The sequence below is a fragment of the Pseudophryne corroboree genome, chromosome 10 (genome assembly GCF_028390025.1).
Source record: "Pseudophryne corroboree isolate aPseCor3 chromosome 10, aPseCor3.hap2, whole genome shotgun sequence".
Lineage (NCBI taxonomy): Eukaryota > Metazoa > Chordata > Amphibia > Anura > Myobatrachidae > Pseudophryne > Pseudophryne corroboree.
The window spans coordinates 53,298,354-53,320,228 of record NC_086453.1 but is presented as its reverse complement, the minus strand read 5'-3'; the positions used below and the strand labels follow the sequence as shown (position 1 = coordinate 53,320,228).

Below are 21,875 nucleotides of genomic sequence, written 5' to 3'. Positions count from 1 at the left end.
CACCTGAGTGGATGGTGCTGTGGAAGGAATTACGCGACAGTGTCGACTCCTTGCATAAAAGGTTTGACGACATACCTAATGTGGGACAGCCGGCTTCTCAACCTGTGCCTGCCCAGGCGTCTCAAAAGTCATCAGGGGCTCTAAAACGCCCGCTTCCTCAGATGACAGACACAGATGTCGACACGGATACTGACTCCAGTGTCGACGACGATGAGACTAATGTAACTTCCAGTAGGGCCACACGTTACATGATTGAGGCAATGAAAAATGTGTTGCACATTTCTGATGTTACCCCCGGTACCACAAAAAAGGGTATTATGTTAGGAGAGAAAAAACTACCAGTAGCTTTTCCTCCATCTGAAGAGTTAAACGAAGTGTGTGAAGAAGCGTGGGCTTCCCCTGATAAAAAGCTGGTAATTTCTAAGAGGTTACTAATGGCGTACCCTTTCCCGCCAGAGGATAGGTCACGCTGGGAAACATCCCCTAGGGTGGATAAAGCGCTCACACGCTTGTCAAAGAAGGTGGCACTACCGTCTCCGGATACGGCCGCCCTGAAGGAATCTGCTGATAGAAAGCAGGAGGCTATCCTGAAATCTATATTTACACACACAGGTGTTATACTGAGACCGGCTATTGCTTCAGCCTGGATGTGCAGTGCTGCTGCTGCGTGGTCAGATTCCCTGTCAGAAAATATAGATACCCTAGACAGGGACACTATATTGCTAAACGTAGAGCATATAAAAGACGCACTTTTATACATGAGGGATGCACAGAGGGATATTTGCCGGCTGGCAACCAAAATTAGTGCAATGTCCATTTCTGCCAGGAGAGGGTTATGGACTCGGCAGTGGACAGGAGATGCAGATTCCAAATGACACATGGAAGTTCTGCCTTATAAGGGTGAGGAGTTGTTCGGGGATGGTCTCTCGGACCTCGTTTCCACAGCAACAGCTGGGAAGTCTACATTTTTACCCCATGTTCCCTCACAACCAAAGAAAGCACCGTATTATCAGGTACAGTCCTTTCGGCCCAATAGGGGCAAGCGGGTTAAAGGCGCGTCCTTTCTGCCCAGAGGGAGAGGTAGGGGAAAGAAGCTGCAGCATACAGCCAGTTCCCAGGAGCAAAAGTCCTCCCCCGTTTCCTCTAAGTACACAGCATGACGCTGGGGCTTCACAGGCGGAGCCAGGTACGGTGGGGGCCCGTCTAAAATATTTCAGCAATCAGTGGGCTCGCTCACGGGTGGATCCCTGGATCCTTCAAGTAGTATCTCAGGGGTTGTAGAGGAAGGGGGGTTGTGGATTTGCACCAGCTTGAATAGTATGTGTTGTAATTAGCAAAGAAATAAATCTATTAGATACCAAAATATTGACTATTATTGTAAATCATAAATAGTACTGAGTTTTGGTGGTGCTCCCACAGATTTTGTAGTTTGACTACAAGAGGAAAGCAAGAGAAAGACAAAATACCCTTGTGTGGAAGCACTCTTTGTAAATTATAATTATTAAATGATGAAGAGGAGGACCGTTTGAAGTCCTTCCTCTTGATGGATTGATTAAAACTTAACTTTTATTAATTGGCTAAGAATTCACTGTGGGGTGAACAAAATATAGAATATTAAAAATTATAAATGTAAGAATCTAGATTGCCATTGTAACAAATATGGTTCTAGATATAACAGGTGAAAATATTGTTGTTATAATTATATATGTATAGGAATCATAATGTGTACACGTCACAGAAAGGATCGAAGTATGGAGTAAGCTCTGAAGAAAATAGTACAAGAATTTCCTGAAAGAAAATGGCCCACAGCACCTAGTATTCCCTGGAGGTCTCCCATCCACGTACTGACCAGGCCATACCTGCTTAGCTTCCAAGATCGGACGTGATCGGGCGCATTCAGGATAGTATGGCCGTGGGCTAATTATTATCAAGAAATACTGTTGGTACTAAATGGAGGTCTGTGGGTCTGATAAACCCACTGTATATAATATTGGGAAATTGCGGTGTGATATGAGGATTCTCCTCAAGAAAAATGGCCCACAGCACCTAGTATTCCCTGGAGGTCTCCCATCCAAGTACTGACCAGGTCTTTATCTGCTTAGCTTCCCAGATCAGATGTGATCGGGCGTAATCAGGATAGTATGGCCGTGGGCCAAGTAAATCAGAAAATTGGCAGACACACCTCTAAATTCAGTAATGGTATCTGACAGTGCTTGTAAGCTCCTGTCACTGAAATTCCAAGTGAGGGAGTCTGTGTAAGTAAATACTGCTGCTGTCTTTTAAACGATAGAGCTATGAACTCAGTATAAGCACAATGTCTTTCTCCCAGACTTTCATCAGTCAAATATAGGAGTGGTAAATTGTAGCAATCAGTATCAATCTTTTTTCGTGGATATTAATACAAACTGGGAAAATCTTTTCTATTTTTTGCTGTGAGTAGCCAATATTATCGAAAAGAATGAAAAAAGAAGAAGAAAAAAAGGTAGTCTATGTCCATGTGATAAATAGCAAAAAGACAAAAATTATTATTGAAAGTCTTTAGCCCATATGTTAAACACTTATGGGTAGCTGATATAGCAATTCTTATGTTTCTGTTACTGAAAAATCGTTTCCAATGATAATGAAAAAAACTGTATAGAAACAAATGTTGTTATTAGGTTAGGCTGCATGGATACAATGTGAGCAGCACAACACAAGTACCTTTTTCAGTCTGGTGGAAATATAAATATAAGTATGAATGAGCTTGCAGTATACTTCTGAAATGGCTGTATAAATAGAATCAATTCTGAGTATAGTTACGGAGCAAATGCAGGGATAGTCACGCCAAATAGGTTCTGGTGCGCTGCTTGGAAATGAACATATAGTTAGAGGTTACCATTTTCCAATGTTGCAGATGTCCCTGCGAACGGTTGCTGGAGTTTATGGCCGAGCTCCGTGCTCCGTGTTCTGTGACCGTGCGGCCGCCCGTTCCGGAGAGGGCGAAGCCGCAATGACGTCACTTGTTGGACGTCAGGTTTCCGACGTACGTTTCACCTGTAGGCTTGTTCACGGAAGCCCCGTGTTCTCTCTCACCTGATGATCCCTTAAATAGGATACACGAACCAATGATATAATAAGGGATTGATTATAATAGAATGTGTTACAGCTTGGTTTGATGGAAGTTTAATTGGGATTGATTACGGATTGAGCAATGCAAGAATGTGAAGATGGTTAGGAAGGGTAGCGGACAGATTTATCCGAATTAATACCTGTTGTAACTAACAGATGAATCAAGGAGGATTAGTAATATCGAAGGTCCCAGTAATATTGGGCACCTGTGTGTCCATTTAGGCAGGGAGGATTGGATGATGTGGGGAAAATTGAATGGTTTTGAGTGTGAGATAGAGAAGGTGTTTGCTCTGGTTGAGGAAGAGCAACTGTGTCAAGGGATAACAGGATGATAATGACAGTGAAATAAGTGGATGTTGTAATAATATTACTTCACTATAATATTATTACAACATCCACTTATTTCACTGTCATTATCATTGTCATTATCATTTCAATTTTCCCCACATCATCCAATCCTCCCTGCCTAAATGGACACACAGGTGCCCAATATTACTGGGACCTTCGATATTACTAATCCTCCTTGATTCATCTGTTAGTTACAACAGGTATTAATTCGGATAAATCTGTCCACTACCCTTCCTAACCATCTTCACATTCTTGCATTGCTCAATCCGTAATCAATCCCAATTAAACTTCCATCAAACCAAGCTGTAACACATTCTATTATAATCAATCCCTTATTATATCATTGGTTCGTGTATCCTATTTAAGGGATCATCAGGTGAGAGAGAACACGGGGCTTCCGTGAACAAGCCTACAGGTGAAACGTACGTCGGAAACCTGACGTCCAACAAGTGACGTCACTGCGGCTTCGCCCTCTCCGGAACGGGCGGCCGCACGGTCACAGAACACGGAGCACGGAGCTCGGCCATAAACTCCAGCAACCGTTCGCAGGGACATCTGCAACATTGGAAAATGGTAACCTCTAACTATATGTTCATTTCCAAGCAGCGCACCAGAACCTATTTGGCGTGACTATCCCTGCATTTGCTCCGTAACTATACTCAGAATTGATTCTATTTATACAGCCATTTCAGAAGTATACTGCAAGCTCATTCATACTTATATTTATATTTCCACCAGACTGAAAAAGGTACTTGTGTTGTGCTGCTCACATTGTATCCATGCAGCCTAACCTAATAACAACATTTGTTTCTATACAGTTTTTTTCATTATCATTGGAAACGATTTTTCAGTAACAGAAACATAAGAATTGCTATATCAGCTACCCATAAGTGTTTAACATATGGGCTAAAGACTTTCAATAATAATTTTTGTCTTTTTGCTATTTATCACATGGACATAGACTACCTTTTTTTCTTCTTCTTTTTTCATTCTTTTTGATAATATTGGCTACTCACAGCAAAAAATAGAAAAGATTTTCCCAGTTTGTATTAATATCCACGAAAAAAGATTGATACTGATTGCTACAATTTACCACTCCTATATTTGACTGATGAAAGTCTGGGAGAAAGACATTGTGCTTATACTGAGTTCATAGCTCTATCGTTTAAAAGACAGCAGCAGTATTTACTTACACAGACTCCCTCACTTGGAATTTCAGTGACAGGAGCTTACAAGCACTGTCAGATACCATTACTGAATTTAGAGGTGTGTCTGCCAATTTTCTGATTTACTTGGCCCACGGCCATACTATCCTGATTACGCCCGATCACATCTGATCTGGGAAGCTAAGCAGATAAAGGCCTGGTCAGTACTTGGATGGGAGACCTCCAGGGAATACTAGGTGCTGTGGGCCATTTTTCTTGAGGAGAATCCTCATATCACACTGCAATTTCCCAATATTATATACAGTGGGTTTATCAGACCCACAGACCTCCATTTAGTACCAACAGTATTTCTTGATAATAATTGGCCCACGGCCATACTATCCTGAATGCGCCCGATCACGTCCGATCTTGGAAGCTAAGCAGGTATGGCCTGGTCAGTACATGGATGGGAGACCTCCAGGGAATACTAGGTGCTGTGGGCCATTTTCTTTCAGGAAATTCTTGTACTATTTTCTTCAGAGCTTACTCCATACTTCGATCCTTTCTGTGACGTGTACACATTATGATTCCTATACATATATAATTATAACAACAATATTTTCACCTGTTATATCTAGAACCATATTTGTTACAATGGCAATCTAGATTCTTACATTTATAATTTTTAATATTCTATATTTTGTTCACCCCACAGTGAATTCTTAGCCAATTAATAAAAGTTAAGTTTTAATCAATCCATCAAGAGGAAGGACTTCAAACGGTCCTCCTCTTCATCATTTAATAATTATAATTTACAAAGAGTGCTTCCACACAAGGGTATTTTGTCTTTTTCTTGCTTTCCTCTTGTAGTATCTCAGGGGTACAAGCTGGAATTCGAGACGTCTCCCCCCCGCCGTTTCCTCAAATCTGCCTTACCAACCACTCCCTCAGGCAGGGTCCAGGAGGCAGTGTTACAGGCAATTCACAAGCTGTATTCACAACAAGTGATAGTAAAGGTGCCTCTACTTCAACAAGGAAGGGGTTACTATTCCACAATGTTTGTGGTACTGAAACCGGACGGTTCGGTGAGACCCATTTTAAATTTGAAATCCTTGAACACATATATAAAAAAATTCAAGTTCAAGATGGAATCGCTCAGGGCGGTTATTGCAAGCCTGGACGAGGGAGATTACATGGTATCACTGGACATCAAGGATGCTTACCTGCATGTCCCCATTTACCATCCTCACCAGGAGTACCTCAGATTTGTGGTACAGGATTGTCATTACCAATTCCAGACGTTGCCTTTCGGTCTATCCACGGCTCCGAGGGTCTTTACCAAGGTAATGGCCGAAATGATGATACTCCTTCGAAAGAAGGGAGTTTTAATTATCCCGTACTTGGACGATCTCCTGATAAAGGCGAGGTCCAGAGAGCAGTTGTTGGTCGGGGTAGCACTATCTCGGGAAGTGCTACAACAGCACGGCTGGATTCTAAATATTCCAAAGTCACAGCTGGTCCCTACGACACGTCTACTGTTCCTGGGGATGGTTCTGGACACAGAACAGAGAAAAGTGTTTCTCCCGGAGGAGAAGGCCAAGGAGCTGTCATCTCTAGTCAGAGGCCTCCTAAAACCAAAACAGGTGTCGGTGCATCACTGCACGCGGATCCTGGGAAAAATGGTAGCTTCTTACGAAGCGATTCCATTCGGCAGGTTTCATGCAAGAACCTTTCAGTGGGACCTGTTGGACAAGTGGTCCGGATCGCATCTTCAGATGCATCGTCTGATAACCCTGTCTCCAAGGACAAGGGTGTCTCTGCTGTGGTGGCTGCAGAGTGCTCATCTTCAAGAGGGCCGCAGATTCGGCATACAGGACTGGGTCCTGGTGACCACGGATGCCAGCCTTCGAGGCTGGGAAGCAGTCACACAGGGAAGAAACTTCCAAGGACTATGGTCAAGTCAGGAGACTTCCCTGCACATAAATATTCTGGAACTAAGGGCCATGTACAATGCCCTAAGTCAGGCAAAACCCCTGCTTCAAAACCAGCCGGTACTGATCCAGTCAGACAACATCACGGCGGTCGCCCATGTAAACCGACAGGGCGGCACGAGAAGCAGGACGGCGATGGCAGAAGCCACAAGGATTCTCCGATGGGCGGAAAATCACGTGTTAGCACTGTCAGCAGTGTTCATTCCGGGAGTGGACAACTGGGAAGCAGACTTCCTCAGCAGGCACGACCTCCACCCGGGAGAGTGGGGACTTCATCCAGAAGTCTTCCAACTGATTGTAAACCGTTGGGAAAGGCCACAGGTGGACATGATGGCGTCCCACCTAAACAAAAAGCTAGAAAATTATTGCGCCAGGTCAAGAGACCCGCAGGCGATAGCTGTGGACGCTCTAGTGACACCGTGGGTGTACCGGTCGGTTTATGTGTTCCCTCCTCTTCCTCTTATACCAAAGGTACTGAGGATAATAAGGAGAAGAGGAGTAAGAACTATATTCATTGTTCCAGATTGGCCAAGAAGAGCTTGGTACCCGGAACTTCAAGAAATGATCTCAGAGGACCCATGGCCTCTGCTGCTCAGACTGGACCTGCAGCAGCAGGGGCCCTGTCTGTTCCAAGACTTACCGCGGCTGCGTTTGATGGCATGGCGGTTGAACACCGGATCCTGAAGGAAAAGGGCATTCCGGAGGAAGTCATTCCTACGCTGATTAAAGCTAGGAAAGAAGTAACCGCAAACCATTATCACCGCATATGGCGAAAATATGTTGCGTGGTGTGAGGCCAGGAAGGCCCCAACGGAAGAATTTCAGCTGGGCCGTTTCCTGCACTTTCTACAGTCAGGGGTGACTATGGGCCTAAAATTGGGTTCCATTAAGGTCCAGATTTCGGCTCTATCGATTTTCTTCCAGAGAGAACTGGCTTCACTACCTGAAGTTCAAACTTTTGTTAAGGGAATGCTGCATATTCAGCCCCCTTTTGTGCCTCCAGTGGCACCTTGGGATCTCAACGGGGTGTTGGATTTCCCAAAGTCACATTGGTTTGAGCCACTTAAAACCGTGGATTTGAAATATCTCACGTGGAAAGTGGTCATGTTGTTGGCCTTGGCTTCGGCCAGGCGTGTATCAGAATTGGCGGCTTTGTCATGTAAAAGCCCTTATCTGATTTTCCATATGGATAGGGCAGAATTGAGGACTCGTCCCCAGTTTCTCCCTAAAGTGGTATCAGCGTTTCATCTGAACCAACCTATCGTGGTGCCTGCGGCTACAAAAGACTTGGAGGCTTCCAAGTTGTTGGACGTAGTCAGGGCCCTGAAAATATATGTTTCCAGGACAGCTGGAGTCAGAAAGACTGACTCGCTATTTATCCTGTATGCGCCCAACAAGTTGGGTGCACCTGCTTCAAAGCAGACTATTGCTCGCTGGATCTGTAGTACGATTCAGCTTGCACATTCTGCAGCTGGACTGCCGCATCCTAAATCAGTAAAAGCCCATTCCACAAGGAAGGTGGGCTCTTCTTGGGCGGCTGCCCGAGGGGTCTCGGCTCTTCAACTTTGCCGAGCAGCTACTTGGTCGGGGTCAAACACGTTTGCTAAATTCTACAAGTTTGACACCCTGGCTGAGGAGGACCTAGAGTTTGCCCATTCGGTGCTGCAGAGTCATCCGCACTCTCCCGCCCATTTGGGAGCTTTGGTATAATCCCCATGGTCCTTACGGAGTCCCAGCATCCACTTAGGACGTCAGAGAAAATAAGAATTTACTCACCGGTAATTCTATTTCTCGTAGTCCGTAGTGGATGCTGGGCGCCCATCCCAAGTGCGGATTGTCTGCAATACTTGTATATAGTTATTGCTTAACTAAAGGGTTATTGTTGAGCCATCTGTTGAGAGGCTCAGTTGTTATCATACTGTTAACTGGGTATTGTATCACGAGTTATACGGTGTGATTGGTGTGGCTGGTATGAGTCTTACCCGGGATTCAAAATCCTTCCTTCTTGTGTCAGCTCTTCCGGGCACAGTATCCTAACTGAAGTCTGGAAGAGGGTCATAGTGGGAGGAGCCAGTGCACACCAGTTAGACCTAAAGCTTTCTTTATAGTTGTGCCCAGTCTCCTGTGGAGCCGCTATTCCCCATGGTCCTTACGGAGTCCCAGCATCCACTACGGACTACGAGAAATAGAATTACCGTGAGTAAATTCTTATTTTTCACAGCACCCCTGAATTTTTCTAGCATACAAGACAGGGCCAGTGAACATTTATTTTCACAGCACCCCTGTATTTTACAGCATACAGGACAGTGCCAGCACTCCTGTATTTTCACAACACCTCTGTAATTTTACAGCATACAAGACAGGGCCAGCACCCATTTATATTCACAGCACACATGTATTTCTACAGTATACAGGACAGGGCCAGTGTACATTTATTTTCACAGCACCACTGAATTTATTTTTACAGCATACAGGACACTGCCAGCACCCCTGTATTTTCACAACACCCCTGTAATTTGACAGCATACAAGACAGGGCCAGCACCCTTTTATATTCAAAGCACCCCTGTATTTTTACAGCATACAGGACAGTGCCAGCACCCCTGTATTTTCACAACACCCCTGTAATTTTACAGTATACAAGACAGTGCCAGCACCCCTTTATATTCAAAGCACCCCTGTATTTTTATAACATACAGGACAGAGCCAGTGTACACTTATTTTCACAGCACCCCTGAATTTTTACAGCATACAGTACAGGGCGAGTGTACATTTATTTTCACAGCACCCCTGTATTTTTACAGCATACAGTACAGGGCGAGTGTACATTTATTTTCACAGCACCCCTGTATTTTTACAGCATACAGGACAGTGCCAGCACACCTGTATTTTCACAACACCCCTGAAATTTGACAGTATACAAGACAGTGCTAGGACCCCTTTATATTCAAAGCACCCCTGTATTTTTACAACATAGAGGACAGGACCAGTGTATATTTATTTTCACTGTACCACTGAATTTTTACAGCATACAAGATAGGGCCAGTGTACATTTATTTTCAAAGCACCCCTGTATTTTTGCAGCATCCAGGACAGGGCCAGAACCCCTGTATTTTCACAGCATACATGAAGACAGTGCTCCTATACAGCACAGTGACAGCCAGGACAGCAACACCCATGTACAGCTGCAGCACCCCTAACAGCACATGAAACACCAGTGACAGCCAGGACAGCAACCCTATCAGCACAGGGACACCACAATGACAGGACATCACCCCTACAGAGCACACACTGACCCCACCCGACGTCACCAGCCACAGAGACAGAGGTCTGTCTCCCTCACTCTCCAAGTCCGGAGTGAAAATGGCGGCGATGCGCGGCTCTTTATATGGAATCCAAAACCTGCAAGAATCTGACAGCGGGATGATGATGTTTTGCTTCATTCTGGGATCCGAGTCTGGCGGGAAATCCCGAGCCGGACTCGGTTCCCTGCTTGGATCGTGAAGTTTGGGAGAGTTCTGTTCACTGAGAACTGAACCTGCTCATCTCTAATTCGAACCAAACCCAAAAACAAAACATGGGGGTCAGCGCACAGCTCTTGAAAAACTGTGTATGGACTGCTCCTTGGCACCTGAAGTTGGCTTGGTGGGTGGAGGCCAATGTAAAAATTTCCTGCTTGTAGTAATCCTTTCATGATGTTTTTGGAAATGGCCAAATTTCAGAGGGGTGGAAAAATAAAATAAAAAAATCTTTCAAGACAATATAATCTGTTTACAGTACTACATTTAAAAGGGTTCATAGCTGCACAATTGTAGGATTGGATATATGCTTTTTATAATTTTATTTTTTTGTTGGTCAGAGTATATATTTCTGAAATGTATATACTGATAAAACACACACTTGTGTCCGCATGAAGCATTGTTCGCATTGTGCGCTTATGACTACCCACGCTTAGAAAGGTGGAATGTGGGTTGGACAATACGGACAATGGCGTGCCAAGTACAGTCACCTGTACAGTCTATCCTTGGTGGACAATATGCATTGATGATGATGACAACATCGCCGGACACTTTAAATTCTCCCATGGAAAGTATAAAATCACTAGTGTGGCTGATATATTATATAAGTGATGACCAATTACTTCATATTACGTAATTTATTGGCAGGACCTATAGGTGTTGCTATAGGTGGCAGAGGTGTGTGATGGAGGTCAGTTCACATGTTTAATAACTTAACCAGGTTGTGGTTCTTTAACTAGACACAACGCACAACGGTTTGTGTGTGTGTGTGTGTGTGTGTGTGTGTGTGTGTGTGTGTGTGTGGTGGTACTTGGTAGGCTCTCTAGTGTTACTCAAACTCTCCGCACAGGAAAGACATTGAGAGGCACGTCCTTCCACAGGGGAGCATGAAGCTAGAAGCCGCGCATACACAGTATGTTGGCTGGCCAGGTTGAAGGTCATGTTGTGGTTTGACTCCGACAGTACGTGGTTTCGGTGGCTCAGAGGAGACAGCGCAGAGCTCTCATCCAATATGTAAAGTACAAATAGAAAAAAGACGTTCTGGTGGTAGCTATTTCTAAGGCAATTCAAACTCTAAAAACAGTACACCTGTATTCCTAGCTGCCACTGAGAGAGAGACTACTTTACTCACTCAAATAATAAAAAAATAACCACAGCAAAAGTAGGGCGCTAAGAAGCCAGGTGTTATGATAATTAGCTTTTATAATTTTTAGGTAAGTACAAATTTTTAGCAAAAAAATTACACAGTACCGGCCGGTTCATAAAAAAAATATACAGACATGAAAATATAAATACATTTACTAGTTTCTGTATAGCAAATGAATATACAAAAATAAAAATAAACTTGTCAAATAATTTCACAGATTTATAACATGCACATATTCTTTCTAAAATTAATTGCAGGCTGTTAGTAGTAGAGATGAGCGGGTTTGGTTCTCAGAGAACGGAACCCTACTGTACTTCACTACCCGAGCCCGAATTCGGAAACCAGAATGAGGCAAAACGTCATCATCCCGCTGTCGGATTCTCGCAGGGTTTGGATTCCATATAAGGAGCCGCGCGTCACCGCCATTTTCACTCCGGCATTGGAGAGTGTAGAGAGAGGAGGTGTCTCCATCCTCAGTGTCCTGCATCAGTTCAGTGGTAGTGTCTTGTGCTGTATCAGTCCAGTCACAGTGGTTATGTCCTCTGCTGCCATATATCCAGTGCTGCTGTATAAGTCCAGTCCAGTGGTGCTGTCTTGTGCTGCATCAGTTCAGTGGTGTATTGTGCTGCATCAGTTCAGTGGTGTATTGTGCTGCATCAGTCCAGTCACAGTGGTGGTGTTCCCTGCTGCTATATGTCCAGTGCTGCTGTATAAGTCCATTGCAGTGGTGCTGTGTTGTGCTGCATCAGTTCAGTGGTGTATTGTGCTGCATCAGTTCAGTGGTGGTGTATTGTGCTGCTTCAGTCCAGTCACAGTGGTGGTGTTCCCTGCTGCCATATGTCCAGTGCTGCTGTATAAGTCCATTGCAGTGGTGCTGTGTTGTGCTGCATCAGTTCAGTGGTGGTGTATTGTGCTGCATCAGTCCAGTCACAGTGGTGGTGTTCTCTGCTGCCATATGTCCAGTGCTGCTGTATAAGACTACACTGATACATACAGAATGAGAGAAGTGATACTGTGCAGGTGTCACATATAGATAGTAGGAAGTTAGGAACATGTATCTGCAGCATAATTACACTTGTCACGCACCTGGGTTGAGAGAGTTGAGAACTCGGGGAATCTTCCGATGGTCGTGAAGAAGAACCGTAGCTGGGTCGAAAATTCGAAATAGAGATGGTCGAATATAGGTCTTCCCCATGCAGGATTAATAGATAACTTAAGTTCATGAACTATGCTAGGTGCACTGAATGAGGAATGAAACGATGACTTGAGAACGGTGCTGAAGAACTCTGATCGGAGAAGTGAATAATGACTAGAGATGAGCGGGTTCGGTTTCTCTGAATCCGAACCCGCCAGAACTTCATGTTTTTTTTCACGGGTCCGAGCGACTCGGATCTCGACTCGGATCTTCCCGCCTTGCTCGGTTAACCCGAGCGCGCCCGAACGTCATCATGACGCTGTCGGATTCTCGCGAGGCTCGGATTCTATCGCGAGACTCGGATTCTATATAAGGAGCCGCGCGTCGCCGCCATTTTCACACGTGCATTGAGATTGATAGGGAGAGGACGTGGCTGGCGTCCTCTCCGTTTAGACACTTGATTTACTAATTTTGGGGAGCATTAGGAGTACTCAGTAGTGTACAGTGCAGAGTTTTGCTGATAGTGACCAGTGACCACCACTTTTATTTATAATCCGTTCTCTGACTGAAAAAAGCGATACACAGCACACAGTGACTCAGTCACATACATACCATATCTGTGTGCACTGCTCAGGCTCAGGCCAGTGTGCTGCATCATCTATATATATTATATATCTGTCTGACTGCTCAGCTCACACAGCTTATAATTGTGGGGGAGACTGGGAAGCACTACTGCAGTGCCAGTTATAGGTTATAGCAGGAGCCAGGAGTACATAATATTATATTAAAATTAAACAGTGCACACTTTTGCTGCAGGAGTGCCACTGCCAGTGTGACTAGTGACCAGTGACCTGACCACCAGTATATAATATTAGTAGTATACTATCTCTTTATCAACCAGTCTATATTAGCAGCAGACACAGTACAGTGCGGTAGTTCACGGCTGTGGCTACCTCTGTGTCGGCACTCGGCAGCCCGTCCATAATTGTATATACCAGTGACCTAACCGTGGTTTTTTTTTCTTTCTTTATACATACATACTAGTTACGAGTATACTGTCTCTTTATCAACCAGTCTATATATTAGCAGCAGACACAGTACAGTGCGGTAGTTCACGGCTGTGGCTACCTCTGTGTCGGCACTCGGCAGCCCGTCCATAATTGTATATACCACCTAACCGTGGTTTTTTTTTCTTTCTTTATACATACATACTAGTTACGAGTATACTATCTCTTTATCAACCAGTCTATATATTAGCAGCAGACACAGTACAGTGCGGTAGTTCACGGCTGTGGCTACCTCTGTGTCGGCACTCGGCAGCCCGTCCATAATTGTATATACCACCTAACCGTGGTTTTTTTTTCTTTCTTTATACATACATACTAGTTACGAGTATACTATCTCTTTATCAACCAGTCTATATATTAGCAGCAGACACAGTACAGTGCGGTAGTTCACGGCTGTGGCTACCTCTGTGTCGGCACTCGGCAGCCCGTCCATAATTGTATACACCACCTAACCGTGGTTTTTTTTTCTTTCTTTATACATACATACTAGTTACGAGTATACTATCTCTTTATCAACCAGTCTATATATTAGCAGCAGACACAGTACAGTGCGGTAGTTCACGGCTGTGGCTACCTCTGTGTCGGCACTCGGCAGCCCGTCCATAATTGTATATACCACCTAACCGTGGTTTTTTTTTCTTTCTTTATACATACATACTAGTTACGAGTATACTATCTCTTTATCAACCAGTCTATATATTAGCAGCAGACAGAGTGTTTAGTGCCGCCGCTCACCTTGTCAGCAATCGGCGTACGAGGTTACATCCAGAAAATGTGGAGAAGATGATGTTCATTAAAATGAATTATAATCAATTCCTCCGCGGAGACATTGACCAGCAGCAATTGCCTCCACAAAGTACACAGGGAGCTGAGATGGTGGATTCCAGTGGGGACGAATTGATAATCTGTGAGGAGGGGGATGTACACGGTGATATATCGGAGGGTGAAGATGAGGTGGACATCTTGCCTCTGTAGAGCCAGTTTGTGCAAGGAGAGATTAATTGCTTCTTTTTTGGGGGGGGTCCAAACCAACCCGTCATATCAGTCACAGTCGTGTGGCAGACCCTGTCACTGAAATGATGGGTTGGTTAAAGTGTGCATGTCCTGTTTTGTTTATACAACATAAGGGTGGGTGGGAGGGCCCAAGGACAATTCCATCTTGCACCTCTTTTTTCTTTTCTTTTTCTTTGCATCATGTGCTGTTTGGGGAGGGTTTTTTGGAAGGGACATCCTGCGTGACACTGCAGTGCCACTCCTAGATGGGCCCGGTGTTTGTGTCGGCCACTAGGGTCGCTAATCTTACTCACACAGTCAGCTACCTCATTGCGCCTCTTTTTTTCTTTGCGTCATGTGCTGTTTGGGGAGGGTTTTTTGGAAGGGCCATCCTGCGTGACACTGCAGTGCCACTCCTAGATGGGCCCGGTGTTTGTGTCGGCCACTAGGGTCGCTAATCTTACTCACACAGCTACCTCATTGCGCCTCTTTTTTTCTTTGCGTCATGTGCTGTTTGGGGAGGGTTTTTTGGAAGGGCCATCCTGCGTGACACTGCAGTGCCACTCCTAGATGGGCCCGGTGTTTGTGTCGGCCACTAGGGTCGCTAATCTTACTCACACAGCTACCTCATTGCGCCTCTTTTTTTCTTTGCGTCATGTGCTGTTTGGGGAGGGTTTTTTGGAAGGGACATCCTGCGTGACACTGCAGTGCCACTCCTAGATGGGCCCGGTGTTTGTGTCGGCCACTAGGGTCGCTTATCTTACTCACACAGCGACCTCGGTGCAAATTTTAGGACTAAAAATAATATTGTGAGGTGTGAGGTATTCAGAATAGACTGAAAATGAGTGTAAATTATGGTTTTTGAGGTTAATAATACTTTGGGATCAAAATGACCCCCAAATTCTATGATTTAAGCTGTTTTTTAGTGTTTTTGGAAAAAAACACCCGAATCCAAAACACACCCGAATCCGACAAAAATAATTCGGTGAGGTTTTGCCAAAACGCGTTCGAACCCAAAACACGGCCGCGGAACCGAACCCAAAACCAAAACACAAAACCCGAAAAATTTCAGGCGCTCATCTCTAATAATGACTTGGGAATAATGCTGAAGAACACTAAACGAAGAAGTGAGTGATGACTTGTGAACGATGCTGAAGAACGTTGAATGAGAGATGACTTGTGAACGATGCTGAAGAACACTGAACGAAGAAGTGAGTGATGACTTGTGAACGATGCTGAAGACACAGGGATTCTGTGGCTGGGAGACACGCTGAATGTTGAACGCACTGGAGTATCTGTGGCTGAGAGACACGCTGAATGCTGGAAGCACGGAGTCACTGTGGCTGAGAGACACGCTGAATGCTGGAAGCACTGGAGTATCTGTGGCTGAGAGACATGCTGAATGCTGGAAGCACTGGAGTCTCTGTGGCTGGGAGACACACTGAATGCTGGAAGCACTGGAGTCTCTGTGGCTGAGAGACACGCTGAATGCTGGAAGCACTGGAGTCTCTGTGGCTGAGAGACACGCTGAATGCTGGAACACTGGAGTCTCTGTGGCTGAGAGACACGCTGAATGCTGGAAGCACTGGAGTCTCTGTGACTGAGAGACACGCTGAATGCTGGAAGCACTGGAGTCTCTGTGGCTGAGAGACACGCTGAATGCTGGAAGCACTGGAGTCACTGTGGCTGAGAGACACGCTGAATGCTGGAAGCACTGGAGTCTCTGTGGCTGAGAGACACGCTGAATGCTGGAAGCACTGGAGTCTCTGTGGCTGAGAGACACGCTGAATGCTGGAACACTGGAGTCTCTGTGGCTGAGAGACACGCTGAATGCTGGAAGCACTGGAGTCTCTGTGACTGAGAGACACGCTGAATGCTGGAAGCACTGGAGTCTCTGTGGCTGGGAGACACGCTGAATGCTGGAAGCACTGGAGTCTCTGTGGCTGAGAGACACGCTGAATGCTGGAAGCACTGGAGTCTCTGTGGCTGAGAGACACGCTGAATGCTGGAAGCACTGGAGTCTCTGTGGCTGAGAGACACCCTGAATGCTGGAAGCACTGGAGTCACTGTGGCTGAGAGACACGCTGAATGCTGGAAGCACTGGAGTCTGTGGCTGAGAGACACGCTGAATGCTGGAAGCACTGGAGTCTCTGTGGCTGAGAGACACGCTGAATGCTGGAAGCACTGGAGTCTCTGTGGCTGAGAGACACGCTGAATGCTGGAAGCACTGGAGTCACTGTGGCTGAGAGACACGCTGAATGCTGGAAGCACTGGAGTCTCTGTGGCTGAGAGACACGCTGAATGCTGGAAGCACTGGAGTCACTGTGGCTGAGAGACACGCTGAATGCTGGAAGCACTGGAGTCTCTGTGGCTGAGAGACACGCTGAATGCTGGAAGCACTGGAGTCTCTGTGGCTGAGAGACACGCTGAATGCTGGAACACTGGAGTCTCTGTGGCTGAGAGACACGCTGAATGCTGGAAGCACTGGAGTCTCTGTGACTGAGAGACACGCTGAATGCTGGAAGCACTGGAGTCTCTGTGGCTGGGAGACACGCTGAATGCTGGAAGCACTGGAGTCTCTGTGGCTGAGAGACACGCTGAATGCTGGAAGCACTGGAGTCTCTGTGGCTGAGAGACACGCTGAATGCTGGAAGCACTGGAGTCTCTGTGGCTGAGAGACACCCTGAATGCTGGAAGCACTGGAGTCACTGTGGCTGAGAGACACGCTGAATGCTGGAAGCACTGGAGTCTGTGGCTGAGAGACACGCTGAATGCTGGAAGCACTGGAGTCTCTGTGGCTGAGAGACACGCTGAATGCTGGAAGCACTGGAGTCTCTGTGGCTGAGAGACACGCTGAATGCTGGAAGCACTGGAGTCACTGTGGCTGAGAGACACGCTGAATGCTGGAACACTGGAGTCTCTGTGGCTGAGAGACATGCTGAATGCTGGAAGCACTGGAGTCACTGTGGCTGAGAGACACGCTGAATGCTGGAAGCACTGGAGTCTCTGTGGCTGAGAGATACGCTGAATGCTGGAAGCACTGGAGTCTCTGTGGCTGATAGACACGCTGAACGCTGGAAGCACTGGAGTCACTGTGGCTGAGAGACACGCTGAATGCTGGAAGCACTGGAGTCTCTGTGGCTGAGAGACACGCTGAATGCTGGAAGCACTGGAGTCTCTGTGGCTGGGAGACACACTGAATGCTGGAAGCACTGGAGTCTCTGTGGCTGAGAGACACGCTGAATGCTGGAAGCACTGGAGTCTCTGTGGCTGAGAGACACGCTGAATGCTGGAAGCACTGGAGTCTCTGTGGCTGATAGACACGCTGAATGCTGGAAGCACTGGAGTCACTGTGGCTGATAGACACGCTGAATGCTGGAAGCACTGGAGTCACTGTGGCTGAGAGACACGCTGAATGCTGGAAGCACTGGAGTCTCTGTGGCTGAGAGACACGCTGAATGCTGGAAGCACTGGAGTCTCTGTGGCTGAGAGACACGCTGAATGCTGGAACACTGGAGTCTCTGTGGCTGAGAGACACGCTGAATGCTGGAAGCACTGGAGTCTCTGTGACTGAGAGACACGCTGAATGCTGGAAGCACTGGAGTCTCTGTGGCTGGGAGACACGCTGAATGCTGGAAGCACTGGAGTCTCTGTGGCTGGGAGACACGCTGAATGCTGGAAGCACTGTGAGACGTGAGCCTGGGCATAACAAAGTAGCGATGATACCCAGGCGCTGGGGCTTTGCCCGTCATCTCCTTTTAAACTTCCCGCCCTCTTATCATTGTCGGGGGAGCGGTTATTACGTCACCAGCCCCCTCACCCCCACGTGTGAATGGACATGGTGGCACTCGTGGAGCCAGGGACTGCTGGCGGCAGCTCCACCCGCACGCCGGGATCCGGCGGGGAGAGAAGCAGCCCCGGAGACCAGGGCATCCGGCAGGTTAAGTGCGGCGGCCGCCGCTGCGCGGCTGTGACAACACTGATCATACAGAATAAGAGAAGTGATACTGTGCAGTGTCACATACATATAGGAACGTATATTTGCAGTATAATTGCATTGATCATACAGAAAAATAGAAGTGATACTGTGCAGGTGTCACATACAGATAGTAGGAACATGTATCTGCAGTATAATTACACTGATCATACAGAATGAGAGAAGTGATACTGTGCAGTGTCACATACAGATAGTAGGAACATGTATCTGCAGTATAATTACACTGATCATACAGAATGAGAGAAGTGATACTGTGCAGGTGTTGCATATAGATAGCAGGAATGTGTATCTGCAGTATAATTACACTGATCATACAGAATGAGAGAAGTGATACTGTGCAGTGTCACATACATATAGGAATGTATATTTGCAGTATAATTGCATTGATCATACAGAATAATAGAAGTGATACTGTGCAGCTGTCACATATAGATAGTAGGAATGTGTATCTGCAGTATAATTACACTGATCGTACAGAATGAGAGAAGTGATACTGGGCAGGTGTCACATATAGATAGTAGGAATGTGTATCTGTGGTATAATTACACTGATAATACAGAATGAGAAGTGATACTGTGCAGGTGTCACATATAGATAGTAGGAACATGTATCTGCAGTATAATTGCATTGATCATACAGAATGAGAGAAGTGATACTGTGCAGGTGTCACATACAGATAGTAGGAACATGTATCTGCAGTATAATTGCATTGATCATACAGAATGAGAGAAGTGATACTGTGCAGGTGTCACATACAGATAGTAGGAACATGTATCTGCAGTATAATTACACTGATAATACAGACTGAGAGAAGTGATACTTTGCAGGTGTCACACACAGATAGTAGGAATGTGTATCTGCAGTATAATTACACTGATCATACAGAATGAGAGAAGTGATACTGTGCAGGTGTCACATACATATAGTAGGAACGTGTATCTGCAGTATAATTACAATGATCATTCAGAATAATAGAAGTGATACTGTGCAGGTGTCACATACAGATAGTAGGAACGTGTATCTGCAGTATAATTGCATTGATCATACAGAATAATAGAAGTGATACTCTGCAGGTGTCACATACAGATAGTAGGAACATGTATCTGCAGTATAATTACACTGATAATACAGAATGAGAGAAGTGATACTGTGCAGGTGTCACATATAGATAGTAGGAATGTGTATCTTCAGTATAATTACACTGATCATACAGAATGAGAGAAGTGATACTGTGCAGGTGTCACATACAGATAGTAGGAATATGTATCTGCAGTATAATTACACTGATCATACAGAATGAGAGAAGTGATACTGTGCAGGTGTCACATACAGATAGTAGGAACATGTATCTGCAGTATAATTACACTGATCATACAGAATAATAGAAGTGATACTGTGCAGGTGTCACAAACAGATAGTAGGAACATGTATCTGCAGTATAATTACACTGATCATACAGAATGAGAGAAGTGATACTGTGCAGGTGTCACATACAGATAGTAGGAACATGTATCTGCAGTATAATTACACTGATCATACAGAATGAGAGAAGTGATACTGTGCAGGTGTCATATATAGATAGTAGGAATGTGTATCTTCAGTATAATTACACTGATCATACAGAATGAGAGAAGTGATACTGTGCAGGTGTCACATACAGATAGTAGGAATATGTATCTGCAGTATAATTACACTGATCATACAGAATGAGAGAAGTGATACTGTGCAGGTGTCACATACAGATAGTAGGAACATGTATCTGCAGTATAATTACACTGATCATACAGAATAATAGAAGTGATACTGTGCAGGTGTCACAAACAGATAGTAGGAACATGTATCTGCAGTATAATTACACTGATCATACAGAATGAGAGAAGTGATACTGTGCAGGTGTCACATACAGATAGTAGGAACATGTATCTGCAGTATAATTACACTGATCATACAGAATGAGAGAAGTGATACTGTGCAGGTGTCATATATAGATAGTAGGAATGTGTATCTGCAGTATAATTACACTGATCATACAGAATGAGAGAAGTGATACTGTGCAGTGTCACAAACAGATAGTAGGAACATGTATATGCAGTATAATTACACTGATCATACAGAATGAGAAGTGATACTGTGCAGGTGTCATATATAGATAGTAGGAATGTGTATCTGCAGTATAATTACACCGATCATACAGAATGAGAGAAGTGATACTGTGCAGTGTCACATACAGATAGTAAGAACATGTATCTGCAGTATAATTACACTGATCATACAGAATGAGAGAAGTGATACTGTGCAGGTGTCATATATAGATAGTAGGAATGTGTATCCGCAGTATAATTACACTGATCATACAGAATGAGAGAAGTGATACTGTGCAGCTGTCACATACAGATAGTAGGAACATGTATCTGCAGTATAATTACACTGATCATACAGAATGAGAGAAGTGATACTGTGCAGGTGTCACATACAGATAGTAGGAACGTGTATCTGCAGTATAATTACACTGATCATACAGAATAATAGAAGTGATACTGTGCAGGTGTTACATACAGATAGTAGAAACGTGTATCTGCAGTATAATTACACTGATCATACAGAATGAGAGAAATGATACTGTGCAGGTGTTACATACAGATAGTAGAAACGTGTATCTGCAGTATAATTACACTGATCATACAGAATGAGAGAAGTGATACTGTGCAGGTGTTACATACAGATAGTAGGAACGTGTATCTGCAGTATAATTACACTGATCATACAGAATAATAGAAGTGATACTGTGCAGGTGTTACATACAGATAGTAGGAACGTGTATCTGCAGTATAATTACACTGATCATACAGAATAATAGAAGTGATACTGTGCAGGTGTTACATACAGATAGTAGGAACATGTATCTGCAGTATAATTGCATTGATCATACAGAATGAGAGAAGTGATACTGTGCAGGTGTTACATACAGATAGTAGAAACGTGTATCTGCAGTATAATTACACTGATCATACAGAATGAGAGAAGTGATACTGTGCAGCTGTCACATACAGATAGTAGGAACGTGTATCTGCAGTATAATTACACTGATCGTACAGAATGAGAGAAGTGATACTGGGCAGGTGTCACATATAGATAGTAGGAATGTGTATCTGTGGTATAATTACACTGATAATACAGAATGAGAAGTGATACTGTGCAGGTGTCACATATAGATAGTAGGAACATGTATCTGCAGTATAATTGCATTGATCATACAGAATGAGAGAAGTGATACTGTGCAGGTGTCACATACAGATAGTAGGAACATGTATCTGCAGTATAATTGCATTGATCATACAGAATGAGAGAAGTGATACTGTGCAGGTGTCACATACAGATAGTAGGAACATGTATCTGCAGTATAATTACACTGATAATACAGACTGAGA

The 21,875-nt window shown here is 44.8% G+C and overlaps 4 pseudogenes; 2 read left to right on the top strand and 2 right to left on the bottom strand.

Annotated features, from left to right (window-relative positions):
* Positions 1-1,800: 1,800 nt before the first annotated feature.
* On the bottom strand, positions 1,801-1,918 carry LOC134968433 (5S ribosomal RNA; annotated as a pseudogene).
* Positions 1,919-2,034: 116 nt separating this feature from the next.
* LOC134967225 (5S ribosomal RNA) lies at positions 2,035-2,153 on the bottom strand (annotated as a pseudogene).
* Positions 2,154-4,751: 2,598 nt separating this feature from the next.
* LOC134968396 (5S ribosomal RNA) lies at positions 4,752-4,870 on the top strand (annotated as a pseudogene).
* Positions 4,871-4,986: 116 nt separating this feature from the next.
* LOC134967043 (5S ribosomal RNA) lies at positions 4,987-5,104 on the top strand (annotated as a pseudogene).
* Positions 5,105-21,875: the final 16,771 nt, after the last annotated feature.